The following is a 14,967-nucleotide window of genomic DNA, read 5'->3' on the forward strand; positions in this document are numbered from 1 at the left end:
GACGTTGTCCGGGTATGAATTGCTACCGACCAGAAGTATATTGTTTTGTAGGATTTCGTTTTGATAGCATTTCTTATCTGTGACAGGCCTGTGAAACGCTCCGATTCACTTAAGAGTGCGCGTTCAGTAGAGTGTGAGAGGTGATGATTTTGAGATCAAGCCCCTGCAAACCATTATGGGACGAGATTAGCAGTGGGAAGTGCATATTATAGTATCCAAATAATTCTACAAAGAGCTGCAGTTCACCTCGTTCTCCCCAGTTGTCACCAAGAGGCAAATGCAATAGCATTTAAAATATTATACATCAAGCTGCAGTTCACCTTATGGTCCCTAGATGTCCCTGATGAGGCAAATGCAATACCATTTAAAATATTACACATCAAGCTGCAGTTCACCTCACGTCCCTAGATGTCCTTGATGATGCAAATGCAATAGCATTTAAAATATTATATATCAAGCTGCAGTTCACCTCGCCGTCCCTAGATGTCCCTGATGAGGCAAATGCAATAGCATTTCAAATATTATACATCAAGCTGCAGTTCACCTCGTTGTCCCAAGATGTCAAGGAATGTATAGAACCTGGGAAGAAAAAACAACACTTGTGATGGAATGCCCCCAGCGATTGTCACGCCCCCAGCACACACCCACAGCACAATGCAGACACGCCCACAAGGGACTACTTTGCTGGCACGGTTCTTTTTCATTTTAAATGTATATGGTGGGCGTCTGCATAGCCTATGTCCTTCTGCTGCAACTGCCCTTTCCAACGCTGTATTGGGTGTTCCCGAGTTTACCTGGCCAAAAGGTGCAAGTTCTCTCTTTATAATAGTAGTATAGATTGCCTCCCAGCCTGTTGCACATACACTGTGAGTAAGATCCCCCACCCCTGGATTGTGAGGACGTGTTCCCAGAGTCTCCACTATGTTGCTTCTAGATGTCCAGGAACCTTATGCTCATTGATGACAGTAGTGGGGGACATCAACTTCCACCTGGAGAACAACAACGACCGCAACACCATCACCCTGCTCGACAACCTCGCCAACCTCGGTCTCAAGCAGCTGGTGTCCACCCCCACCCACCTCGCCGGACACACACTCGACGCCGTCGTCTCATCCAGCAAAGACATCGCCTTCTCATATTTTGTCTTAATTATGTCTTAAGTCTGTCTTAAGTCTGTCTTAAGTTTGTCTTAAGACAAACTTAAGACAAAATCCTAACTTCTGTGAATACCAAAAGTAGTACGTTCATTCTGTGAATGCCAAAAGTAGTAAGTGAATTCTGTGAATACCAAAATAGTAGTAAATTTAGGATTGAGTCTTAAGTTCATTCTGTGAATCGGGGCCACTGTAGTTCGCTGTTATTTTCCTTCATGTTGGTAAGAACACTTTTTCGAGCCAGACGATGGTGCAGAGGCGGGTACATTCATTCACCGACACACATTTATCATTGAAATTTCTGAAGTGACACAATTTCACTGTCTGGATATATGTATTATCAAATCAACTGGTCTAATACATTGGCAATGGTCATGTGAAAACGCACAAAGCATACATTGTGAGCCCTGAAGAAGTCTGATTGTGGACGAAACGGGTTGGCGGTTGCAAAAAAGGCTTTTAAAAAGAAAAAGGAATAAAGGATGAAGTTCAATATTGCAAGATCACATCAACTCTTTTTTGGGAAAACAGTTTTGCACATTTGATACTTATAAGTGTGCTGGGCTGTTTTTCTGTTGTCTCAGTTAGCAAGTGTGACTCCATTTTGTATTTCGTAATCCCCATTAAGCTGCTTAGACTGTGCCGGGGTTTAGGCTTTATTATCCATGCTGCTTGCCTCAGCAGAACACTGTATTTTGCTGTTATTTTCCTTCATGTCCATCAGCTGTGGCACACTCGACACTAAATGAGGTAGAAAGTGCTTTAAATCATACTGTGAAGAATAAGGACTCAGGCCTCGATGGCATCCCAACGGACCTGTTTTTAGCGAATTCACAATTATGGCTACCACTGTTATCAAACATTTTAAGTTGTTGTGCGGCCCCCGGTCCTCCTGATTCATGGACATGTCTGATCCTAAATGTTATCAGCCCATCGCCTTAATTGGTTGTACCTGTAAATTGTTGGGCAGGGCAATATTAGAGTGGTTGGAGACCTGGGTAACCGACAGTGGGAAGTTCTCAGATATACAATATGGTTTTAGGAGAGGTCTGGGCACGGTAGAACAATGCCTCAATCTGCACTTTTTTATAGACAAATATACACTAGCCAAACCTGGATCTCTTTTCATTGGTTTTATGGACCTGATGTCTGCTTTTGACTGGGTGAAGAGAGGACGGCTGTGGGAAAAGATGCTGAAAATGGGCATTGAAGCATATATTGTTCATTTTTTTGCAGCCAAGCATCAAGATGCGATGGGGAGAGTCCGATATGGAGTAGGTGGAGAACTTACGGCCCAAATAAAAATGAATCGAGGGGTTCGCCAAGGCTGCGTTCTTGCACCTTTTTTTCTGTTTGTATATAAACGATTTAGAAAATGATATCAAACATGGGAGTGTGGACGCCCCTATGATAGGCCACAGGTTGCTACCTGCATTACTTTATGCAGACGATTGCATCCTAATGTCTAGGAACTGGGGTAGGGTTGCAGAGGCTTCTAACCTGGTTTAACAATTTTATGAATGACCTTGGCCTGAAGACTAATGTAGGGAAATCTCACACTATGGTGGTGGGTAAATCCCCCACCATTTTAAAATTGTGTTTCATAAATAATGAAAAAATGTCTTATGTTCCCACCTTCTCCTATTTGGGTATTCTTTTTGATCAAAAAAGCATGTGGCATCATTTATTAGAATCAGGGACTAGTAGTTTTAACCAAAGCCTGGAGGCGATTTTTAGATTTACTATAAAGTTAGGCTCTGTCTAAAGCAATTACCTCAAATATTAATATCTATAAAGCCCGTTCATGTGCTGTCACCTTGCATGGTGCTGGAATTTGGGATGCTTGTAATGCAAGGGTCCTACAAAGAGCTGAGAATATGTTTATGAAACGCTTGTTGACAGTTCCTAAAAGTACTGCTGCCACCATCTGTCACAGTAAACTTAGCTTGGTTCCTTTGATTTTTTACATCCAGCTAGCCCCAATACTACTGTGACACACTATCTGGGCAAAGGAAGAACCAGCCCTAAATCGTGCTATTATTTTAGATTGCCTTAAACTGAAGTGCATGACAAAAATACCCAGGTTGAGCTATATAAAAAGTCAGTTAGAGACCATGGGGTTGGTGGACTGTTTCTATAATCCAGCTTGTATTGCTAAGATACCAAAAGTGAAGTTAACAAGAGATCTTTTAACACATTTATGTTCTACTAGAGGAAGCTTAGAGATGGCTAAAAAGAGTGTTGTAGAACATTCATTGTTAGTCTGCACTCCATGTATTGAGTCTTATCTTTCTTTTTATTTAGTCACGCCAAATTGTTTTTATCTCATTAGATTCAGGTTTGGCATTTCACATTTTTTTGTCTCTTATACATGCAAAGTTTATTGTGATGCCAAACTTGACATGTGATCATGTGAGTCTAAGTCTGTTCAGAGTACCTTACATTTCCTTTTTTTGGTACACGTTATATTATACCAAGGCATGCTTTTATTATTCCAAATAGTGAAAGAAGGGGGACCTCCTCTAGGATTTAGTTTCAGGTCAGGGAGTAGAGGGGAAAAGAACAACAGGCAACTGAAATAGCTCCCTCTTGACCTATAAATACATTTGTCATTGGAGTAATCTCTCAAACACAGGGCATATACCAACAATGTCTACACAAAATGTGAATTGTTTTTCATTTTATTTCATTTTCAGTAAAAAAGTCAATTTTTTCATTTTTATCATCATTTTCAAGTATAACAATTATAAAAATATATACATATTACGAAAAGGCTTCAGAGAAAATTATTTTTCACCATATCGAAGCTATGCATATATGTCTATTTAGGTTCATAAAGACACAATTAAATATATACAACAAAGGTAAAGAGCCAGACCGCACAACACATACATACTACCTAAACATCCATCACCTCACAAAAACAACAACAATTATGTCCTATAGCATTGAATCTGGTGTCCACTACATGACCAAAGTCATGAGATTTTTTTTAAAAAAAGAAAAGAAAGAGAATGTCGACGCGTTTCGGTGGAGATAGCAGAAGTACGGACCACCTTCTTCAGGACCAAAACAGATACAGTGCGGTATAGGACCTCTGAACCTGGAATGTAAATCTGAAACAATATACACAAAAATAATTGTTTCATCCACCTATGCCCTGTAAAGCTTAGTAAATACTTATATACATTTGAAACAACGAAATGGACCAAGACCCACACTTAAGATTCTCACAGCTTCTCACCACCCAGTGAACCTTATAACCCATTCAGTAAAGTGTGATCCCCAGTTGCTGGAGGGAGAGAGAATGATCTGTTCAATGCCCCTAATGGCACTGAGGTCAAGTCAGTAGATATCAAGATTTGAAGATTTGTTTGATAAATACCTCTGTCAAAAGATGGACATATATGTTGAGATGTTTTTTTAAGGATTGCGACACTCTGACACGTAATCTGAATTAAGAAGGACATAGAAATTGCTCATCCTTACTATGTATGAAATTGGCCTAAACATTAGCTCATAATGGAATACAAAATTATCATCCTTTATTACCTGGCGGTTAGGCGCAGTCAGATATACGTAATTTTTAGTCAGAATAAAACAAGCAGCTAACAGCTGAAAGATATAACAAAGAAGAATTTTTTATTGTAAAACCTCACTCAGATTTAGATGTGAAGGAAACTGGTTGGCCTGCAAAACATGCGTTTTACCTGGTTGGTATGCAAAATGGCAGAACGAGGCAGGGGGCGGCTATTTGTAGTATATCGGTTTGGTATTTTTCCTTTATTCAATGGTGTAGAGGGGAAGCCACCTCTAAAGAGAAATAATCAGAGGTGCCTGACATAAGCATCCTAGCATAATGGGATGTGAAACCTTTGTGTAAAGCACACATGTGCCTACTTACTTTTCTGTGTTATACACTTGCAGTTTGAATGTCCTGATCGTCATACGAGTATTACGGCACCTAAGAAGAAAGAGGCGTATGATCATTGGAAAACAGAGAACCATCTCCTATATAACTACAACCTTATATTAAAAAAAAGTCTTGGTTTCACAAGTGCGGCAGGTAGCCGACGCCTACATATAGTTATTCATAGAACCATATTGCCCATGAGTTGCCAAAATAGCAGAATGTTAGGGGGCCCATGCTTTTATTATTCCTCCTCTAAAATGTTAAAATATTAGAAAGTGTCGGGCAGCATTCTATCACCTACAGCTTTTAAAAGATAAATGTACTTGTCTAATTATAGATATATTTCTTCGGCTGTCCGGTTACAGGATATTGTTGATAAATGATTCTATAAATTTACTTATACCCCGGTTTTTAAATTTTCAAGATGTTATTTGTGGGAATTACTACTTAAAATATTGATATTCTGATAATGAAATTGCGATCGTCATGGAATTAGTATCCGTTGTTTATATTTTATTTATCTGATGAAAATGTCTTTTAATGATGTCCTCTTTTATGGCTGATACTCAGCCGAAAAAAGATTTTTGACTTGACTTGACTGATATAATACCAATATTATGTGTTTAGAGGAGTTGGGACACATTTTGGCCCCTGTGCCACTGCACCTGCAGCACCATTGAAATCATGACCCAAGTGCCTGCTAGATAACTGCACTTGTGACTACCTGTTTCGTAGTAAAATGTTGCAATATTAGGTGTTTAGAGGAGTTATGACAACTTTTGGGACTGGTGCCATTGCACCTGCTGCACCATTAAAATCAAACCCCCTTTATCTGCAAGATAACTAGAATTGTGTCTGCCTGTATAGTAGTAAAATATTGCGATATTAGATGTTTTGAGGAGTTATGACAACTTTTAGGCCTGATGTCACACCATGTGCACCATTCATACCATGACCCTGCTTTTAGTCCTGGTGCTACTGCAACTGCTACACCTTTCAAATCATGACACTATTGCCTGCTAAATAAATGCACATGTGACTGTCTTGCTTAGTAGTAACATTTAGCAATAATCTGTGCTTAGTGGGGTTACTTGAGCTTTTGGTCCCAGTGCCACTGCCCTTGCTGCACCATTCAAATGAAGTCCCTTTTAACTGCAAGGTAAAGTGCAATTGTGACTGTCTGTTGACTAGTCAAATATAGCACTATTATGGGGCATATTTACAAGCCCCTTTTGTCACAGCAATCTCACTTTTTACGACGTTCCTGTGGCGAAAGTGGTTTTGCCTTATTTACAAGGCGGTGTTAAGCCACTTAAAGTGGCTTTTGCCTTATTTACAAGCAGGCGTTACGCACTTAAAGTGGCTTAACGCCGACTTGTAAATAAGGCACCCTTTCAGACTATACTGTGGGGGATATTCTCAAGAACGTGCGATAATCATCGCCAAAATAGGTTAACGCAATTTTTCACATAGCCGTCTATTGCGGGAAAATAACTCTGGGTTAACGTCCTATTCACTACACAAACCAACTTAGCAGATGCCAATACTGCTAACTTGTTTCAACTCTTTTTTTGAGCGCGGTCATACTGAAAATCCAACAATATATACCATAGACTACTTTTCTGTCTGAATTAGATTTTTTCTTTTTATTTCGTTTTCACATATCAAAAACTTTTTATCATCTTTTTTTTAAACACACCACTAACAATTATACTTTACAAACACTTGTTCTCTTTTTCAACATTCTCCCATTTTTCTTACACTCAAAATACCTCAAGACTCGCTGTACATTCATTCCCCACACATCATACTCACACCCTATATTCTCTATTTGAGAAACTTTATCTTGAATTCCTATCTCTAAAACAAGCCATAGTTAACGAGGTTAGGCTAACTCTGAATATTTAAACAATTCAAACTTCGTTATAAATTCTTATGGCTAACAACATGAAATGGTCACTACACAGCGTTAACATTCGATAGTCTCCCGATAACGCGTCAAATGTCCTTGATAAAATGACTGTGACAGCGATAAAAGTCTGACCGAACATGAAAAAAGGGGCGATGGGTCCAACCTCGATAAAAAAATCAGTGATAAACTGTGCCAGGCCTGCAATTCACACACGTCAGGCGGGAAAAATCACTACAAAAGCAGGAAAAAAACACAAACAAAAAACAACTGTGAAGCACAATGGAGGTAGCCGGAGCAAGCACAGAGGACAACCAGAACCCCACAAGCCCTAAGGAGGACCAGCCTGGGACCTCTGGGTCAGGGAAGGGCAAGGAGAAGAAGAAGAGGAAGACGCGGTTCAGTCCGTAGGAAAACAGGATCCTGATAACGGAGGTGATAGAACACCATCAATTACTGTTCGTCACCTCCACTGTGGCCTTGGCAACAAAAAATGTTATGTGGCAGTCCATTGTGGACAAGGTGAATGCAGTCGGAGTGCTGAAGAGGACAATGGAAGAGGTTAAGAGGCACTGGAATGATGTGAAGCACAAAACCAAGCAGAAACTCTGCAAGAACCAGAAGGAAGCAATGCAGACTGGAGGTGGGAGTCCAGCGCCACAGGGAGAGATAGAGGAAATGGTGTCCACAGTCATCAGTGGGGAGATTGTGGCAGGAGTTGGGGGACCGGCCACTGCTCAACATGACCTGACACAACAGAAACAGGGTGAATAGCGACCAGGGTCTGGGGGGACGGGGAGAGATGGGCACAATGGCACACATGCACAATTAAGTATAGCACAGTGCACACCCACAATGACTCTGAATCATGTCCCTGATTCCATTTGCACACTGCAGCATACCTAGAAACAGCAAATAGGCCCGTCGACTATGTGCCCAGAGGGGGCCCTTCCAACACATCACCAATCTCACAACCAACACATGCACATGTGCCAAACCCAGCAAAGCGCCGTGTCTGTGAGCCACACTGACAATGCAAGTGAGACTGCATGACAAATAGCATGGCTGCAGTCAATATATCCATGACATCTTCCACGCCACATCACTGATGTGGCTGTGTGTGGACCACATCCGTAAAGGAGCAGGTCACACTCTGACACATTCATGTGCACAAACATCCCCTGATGTCTACAACACATCTGTGGACAAACCATACCCCAGAGTCACAACTCCAACCAAAAGCCTAATTTACCCAATTATGCAACATCTCAGCACTGTATAAGCCCAGAAGTCAAAGGCACACTGCCTGAAAGAGAAAAGGGCCAGGAAAATCAGAGCTGCAGGGGCGACTCCCCCAAAATGCATCACACACACATAACATTCAGAGCACATGAACATTGACAACAATGTGCTACAAACTGCAACACGTTCACAACAGAACAGAGGACACAACTGCTACATTTGGCATAGCAGGGAAATGTGAGATGATAATGTACAAGTAAAAACGCACATCCGTGATGTTGTCGAAATGTCCACTGTCCTGTCTGTATCAAATAGGCAGTTCCTCCCAAACAGACACAATGTACATTGTCATGAAGTCTGTATATAAACCTGTAAAATGCGTCAACGTACATGTGAACACAATGTTAAACTGCTTCTCCCCTTCACACTGCTGAGGGAGAATCAACACCTCCTGCTGAGCAGATTGTACACCTCTTCGCTGCTGATGAAGAGGACGTCCACATCTTTGACAATGACGCCCTCCAAGAGCTCATGGACAGCTTTGGCACCCCACATCCAAGAGTAGGGCAGCCCAGCTGCATCGAGGAGATCCCTCCCCCTGCACAAAACATACAGCAGGAAGCGCCTACCACCACGCCTGTCTCCCAGGACCCCCACGAACAACAGCCTTCCAACACCGTGTGTTAGAGGTCCAGAAGGAGATTGCTGAAAAGGTGCGGGTGGGGTTCGACCTCATGGCAGCCAAACTAGATGCCATACGTGGGTGTCTAAGTCCCATCAGGAACCACTTACAGTACCTAATGTACACCCACAGTCAGCTCCATGCTCTCCAACGAACCATGGCTGACATCGCTGGAGTCCTGACTCTAAGACAAGAACAACTGTCAAGTCAGAGTGACTCCAGCGATTTCAGCCAGGAGTTGGGACACATGCGGAGGATCATAGAGAACAATGAGTGGATGCAGGAGGAAAGAATGACTGCCACGGCTGCACACCAGCGAGATGTAGCTGGGATCTACCATGCCCTGCAGATCTTCCTTATGGCACTGCTGCCACAAGGCATGGCGCAGATGAATGCTGCTGCTACCACTTCATCCACATCTCCGCCCCCTGATGTGTCAGTGCCTCACAGTGCAGCAGACATTCCACCTCTAGCCCCTGATGTGTCCATGACACACAGTGCTGCTGACAATCCATCTCTGGCCACTGATGTGTTACTGCCACACCGTGCTGCAGACAAAACACCACCACCCACATGTGAGGCACACGAAACATCAGGGGACTAAGATGTGGAGGATTCTACCTTAGTGGTAAGAAGGAATCAGTAAGCATTCTGCTCCCCCATATGGCCTGTTTCTGCTTGGTTCTGCCCTTTGCATCATCACCTTCCACTGTCCCCCGATACACTCTGCAACACTCACCTTGGACCTCGACATGGAGTGCCATATTCTGTTTGGTTACCAAGGACACAACAATGAGACTGCGGGCTGAACTCTTCCTTCTCCTATGAACTTTTCAATCCCTAAGAGACTCTGGCTGGCCCTCCACGGGACAAAAATGTAAAGTGGGGTTTGCATGGCCCTGTACTGTTCCAGCTTCAACACTCCACCAAATGTGAATAAAACATTCTAATTCATACAGATGCGTCAAGTCTATGAACATTCAAGTGTGAAAGTATGGAAGAATGTAGGGTCAGTGATTCCCCTTATGCCCATGTTGCTCTTGTTGTGTGACTTGAGTCACAGGGTGCCGATTGCGGTCCAGGTGGCACCGACACTAAAAAGGAGACACACGCATTAGTCACTTTCTTGTCCAGTCCAGAACTGAACCATGGCAAGAGCCCCAGGCTCATTGTTCACACCCTATGCTGGACTGGCATACGCCTGCCGAGCCCACTCCGCTTATGCTTACAGGGGGGGGGACAAAGCTGCATGTCCCAGGTCTTCCCTGTAGTGATCTGCTGATCACTGGCCTAGTTGTCAGCATGCCACAGCCACTCTCTGTGGGATGGTTTGCACATACACCAAATCCATCCAGCACAGGCGTCACAGGGCATGTGACTCTGCCAATAAAAGGGGCCAACCACATCACATTGCCCACTGCCAGAGGTGACATGATGGCGTCAGCGCCACTGGACTCAATCCTAATGGGTCGATGACTTGCGTTGCACAGAGTTGGTGACACCTATTACACTGCGGCCGGAACGGGCCTTCCACCATGGGACGGTGACTTGCGGTGCACCGAGGTTGGGGCACCTGAAGAGCTGAGAGGGTGTGCAGCCTGCGATGATGCATAGGCCTCCATACTCCATCCTGCAAATCAAAATTTGATAAGAATTAAGAGGCCTGCTGGACCGTGTGTAGGCTGAAGGCAGCAGTCAGCACACACATGACCCCCTAGTGCAGTGCCGCAGGGTGCGCTGGGGGTCTGTGGCGTGGAATTCATCGATCGGCTGAGGAGGTTGCACCGGCAAGTGGTGGGCCCTCTTGGAGACACGCCAGTGGCGGGAGGTGAGCATTGTGGCCTGTGTGTGCAGGGGCGGCCAGTCATCGCTGGGCGATGGACGGGTCTGGGGAAGATGTCTGGGGTGCTTGCGGAAGATGTAGGAATCATACAGACTGCCTGGGAAGTTTGCGACGACATTTGTGAACAGGCCCCAGTGGTCCACTTTTGCTTGTACTTTGATGGAATGCATGTGGTTTCTGTTGCGGTGATTGTGTGCAGTGTCGACAGGGGGCACAAGTAAGTAGTACATGTGTGCAGTCAATTGCCCCAACACATGCAGGAATCCAGCTATGGTGTAGTTCCCTTGCTTGGTCTCCAGCTGTTGGGGTTGGTTGTGCAGGAACACTATGAATTGGAACTAGCCTGCAGTGCGGATACAGGGGCCCACCGTTGCTTTTGTGAACATGCATCCAAGACATGTGTGAGGAAGTTTTATAGGGCTGGCTTTGGCAGTTGGTGGTGTTGTAAATCAGCGGCGATTAGGTTAAGCATTAGCAGAAGACATGCTTTGTTTTGACCATTATCGTAACAAATATACCAACTCCATTTTGTATTTGTAACGGCGATTTTGTATGCCATACATTGCCATGTGCTCGTCATGTGCTTTGTCCTACCTTCTTGTTAACTGCACTTGAAGTCTGCCCGGCAACAGGCTATTTTTAGTATTCCCCGCTTCCAGCATGTCCAGACATGCGCGGTAGGGTCAACGACCATTACTAATTGGTTCCAGATAGGAATGTGTTTACCAGTTACCGAAGACTGTTAACTCTGCCCATCTATTGATTGTGCCTTCCAATATGTCCTTGTATGGTCATGAAACTGCTCTTGTCTTCTGTACCGCCTTCTCTTGAGCCCCTTCATTGTGTATAAAAGGGGCCATGTGCTTTAGTTCGGTGTGCTACTCGATACAATACAGAAGGGTGTTGTGTGGACTGTAGTACCACCTTTAAAGGTTTAATAAACTTTGCTTTTGTATTTTCCAGTTTCATTGCCAACTTATTCCTAAGGTCTAAGGACTCTGTGCAAAGAAGGGCAAACCCTTGCACTAAGTAGGCCTAGCTGAGGTTTGCTTACAACAAATTGGCGCCCGACACGTGGGGCTCATCGGTGACTCGGATGCCCGAAGGAGTGGTCATGACGAAGGATTGGAATCTCGCTGCGGACGCGATCGCATGCCAGAAAAGACCTGAGTCTTGGCATCCAAGGCGGTTTTTTTCCTTTCTTTCCGATCTGACCATCCAGGTGATGCCGATCCTCGACTGAGACCTTTTCTGTTGGTTTGCCGTGAAGTGGCCGTTTGGTCGAATTTAGAACTTGGCAGTTGGAATCTGGACGCCCTGTGATTGGTAAGAACCGTTGTACGGTACTTGCTGTGGGTTTTGGAAGCCTGGGAGTGGCAAGGCAGTTTTAGGATACGCTTGCTGTGGCAATTTTGGAATGACTAGTCAATGATGTGTATGTGTATGTGTATGTGTAATATATGTGTTGCAACATATATAGGCAGGTAATGAGGAGATTTTTCTCTACAATAAGATTTTGATTTGAACGGCACAACGTATTATAGATACTTTAGGTGCTACTTTGATTATAATACTGCATATTTTGCACTATTTTTGGCATGCCTGCTTTTAGCGCACTCTGTAGGATGTGCTGCTTTTGTGGAAATAACCGGTTAAGTCTTGAGGAATCCCAGCTGGCTCCCCCAGAGGGGATGCCTCATAGAGACATGCATCTAAAATATGGTCTTTCTTCTATAATGTACAGCACATTGTGGAGGAAATACACGAGAAAGGATCCTGAGTTGTGTTGGCCGAAGTATGGGTCATTTGATATGCGGAAAATTGAGTATGTGGAACAGTGTATGTTTATGCGAAAATCTAGACAAGATATGTTTGAGAGTGTGCGAATGTGGATGAAAGAAGTACGTGAGCGTGAGAAACGTTAGCAAGCGCTGATTGAGAAAGAGCAACGGAAGAATGTGTATGAAAAAGCGCAAGAACTAAGAAAGAAGGAGGCGAAAGAGTTGGAAGAGAGACAGGAGAAGGAGCGTAGATTACAGATAGCCGGCCAATATGCTGTTCGACAACCTCTTTATCCTGTCCTTAATAAATCTCAAGATGATTTTTCTTTGTTAGATCATCCTCCGCCTCCGTATATCGTTCCGTCCGCTCCATCGGCCGAAGACGAGGATTCCAGGGCTGATAAAACGAAACGTGACACCCGCTCCAAGATTCCGGTCGATTGTGCGGCTGAACTTAGAAAGATTGCTCGACAGTCACTTAAGGATATTGTTGCTGTTTCTGATATTTTAGAGACTTTAAAGGGATGGCATGATAGAAAGAGCAGATATATTTTACTGAACATTTTGCAGAAGAAGTTGTTGATATGTTTCGAAAAGTATCTGATGTTCTCGAACCTGATGATGTGGCAATCGATTGTAAACAATTACATAAAGGTTTTTTTACTCTTTCCCAGGTGACTGATACGATCAGGCGGCTGGTTAAACTTCAAAATGAGGCGCTTCGGCTACGGGAGGAGAAACGGAAAGCTAAAACAGATGAACGAACCGGATTGGTCGACGGGAAACAATAATCTATTTTTGAAACAGATAAGACAGCGATAGTGCATGCAAAGCCTATGCGAGAGGCCGCGCCTTTATGTGTTCCTCCTAAAGGAACGGGTACAAGTGACGATAAATACTCTGTAGATGCTAAAGGGTATTTTATTGGATATGTACTCCCTGGAATAGAGCAGATGTTATGGCACTTAAAGCTGCATTGCTTGATCCGCGTAAAAATCCTGCCGCTTTCTATGAGGAAGTTGAGGGAGCCTTAAATTCTTGCACCATGACATTAGCTGATATTGATTTCTTTTTCGGACTCATATTGCCGCCCGATATGTGGATATCCGTGCGTAAAATAGATGATAGCACAGTGTAGGGGGCATTATGGAAGGAGATAGACAGGGAACCAGCGAAAAAGCCATGCCAGTTGATTTTAGATCTTCCCGGTGCAATATTAGCTAAGTTAAAAACGATTATTCCCCCTAAAAAGATTGATTGGACTATTCTAGCATCTTGTAAGCAAAAGACAGATGAATTAGTTTCAGATTTTTTCACACGTTTTGAGGAAGCTTTTCATGATTTCAGTGGCCAGTCGCTAACGGATGATACGGGCCGACACTTGTTTGTAGATAAGTATGTTACAAATCTATTACCAGGAGTGGCTAGCCGCTTGAAAGCTAGCGAAAGCTCTTGGACCACCTCTTCTCCGGCATCCGTCCTGACGATGGCTCAATAGTACGGCCATCAGGAATTAGAAGCGAAGGGCAATGAGGATAAAAAGTCTAAAGAATTAAAAACAAAAGTTATGTTATCTCAGGTTTATGGTCCACCTCTTCGAGGTAACGATAGAGGCGAATGAGGATTTTCTATTCCTCTTATACTCGTCCCTCTTTGGCCGTTGATCAATGCGCGTATTGTAGAAAATTTGGCCATTGGGCAGATGAGTGTCCATTGTTGCGCTCGCAGCGCTATGTCTGTGGCCGAGGATCCATGAGGAATTGCTCGGGGAACTCAGGACCCAGAGGTGCTATGAATGATCGTGCTAGGTTTGATTCTAATGTGCGGGTACAAAATGGGTTCAATACTTTTGATAGGCGCAACCAATACCAGAAGTCTGATTATATGCAGCCTGAGTTGCATGATTCCGCTTATGCATAGGATTACGTAGGATGGGGTAAGGAATCAGTTGAATTTCCAGTAGATCAGAGGGGTCCTTATTTTACAGCACATGTTTTGGGTTCTACTGATCAGTTTCTGGTTGATACAGGAGCTACTCGTAGCGCTTTGTCGAAACAATTGTTTCCAAGTGCTCCCCGTCTGGCTTAATGATTACAGCAATAGGGTTCGATGGAACACCTTCCCTTAGCCCATTGTCACAACCACTTGCATTTCATGTTGATAAGTTTGCTGCTCCATGCCCGTTTTTGCTTTCCCCAAATACACCAGATAATATTGTGGGTCTTGATATGCTCAAGTATTTCAGAGCCACAATAAGATGTTCCCCTGAAAGAGTGCGAGTGATTTTAAATGACAATTATCCCGTAACAGAAGAGTTTATATTGTTCAAGAGGATATTGCATTAGCCTCCCTACCTATCACTCTGTGGGCTACTTCAGATACCGATGTGGGTCAGATGGTTATTCCACCAGTGCATATTAGTGTAAAGGAGGTAGCTGTGTTG

Source organism: Lissotriton vulgaris, chromosome 1_2 (genome assembly GCF_964263255.1).
Source record: "Lissotriton vulgaris chromosome 1_2, aLisVul1.2, whole genome shotgun sequence".
Taxonomy (NCBI): domain Eukaryota; kingdom Metazoa; phylum Chordata; class Amphibia; order Caudata; family Salamandridae; genus Lissotriton; species Lissotriton vulgaris.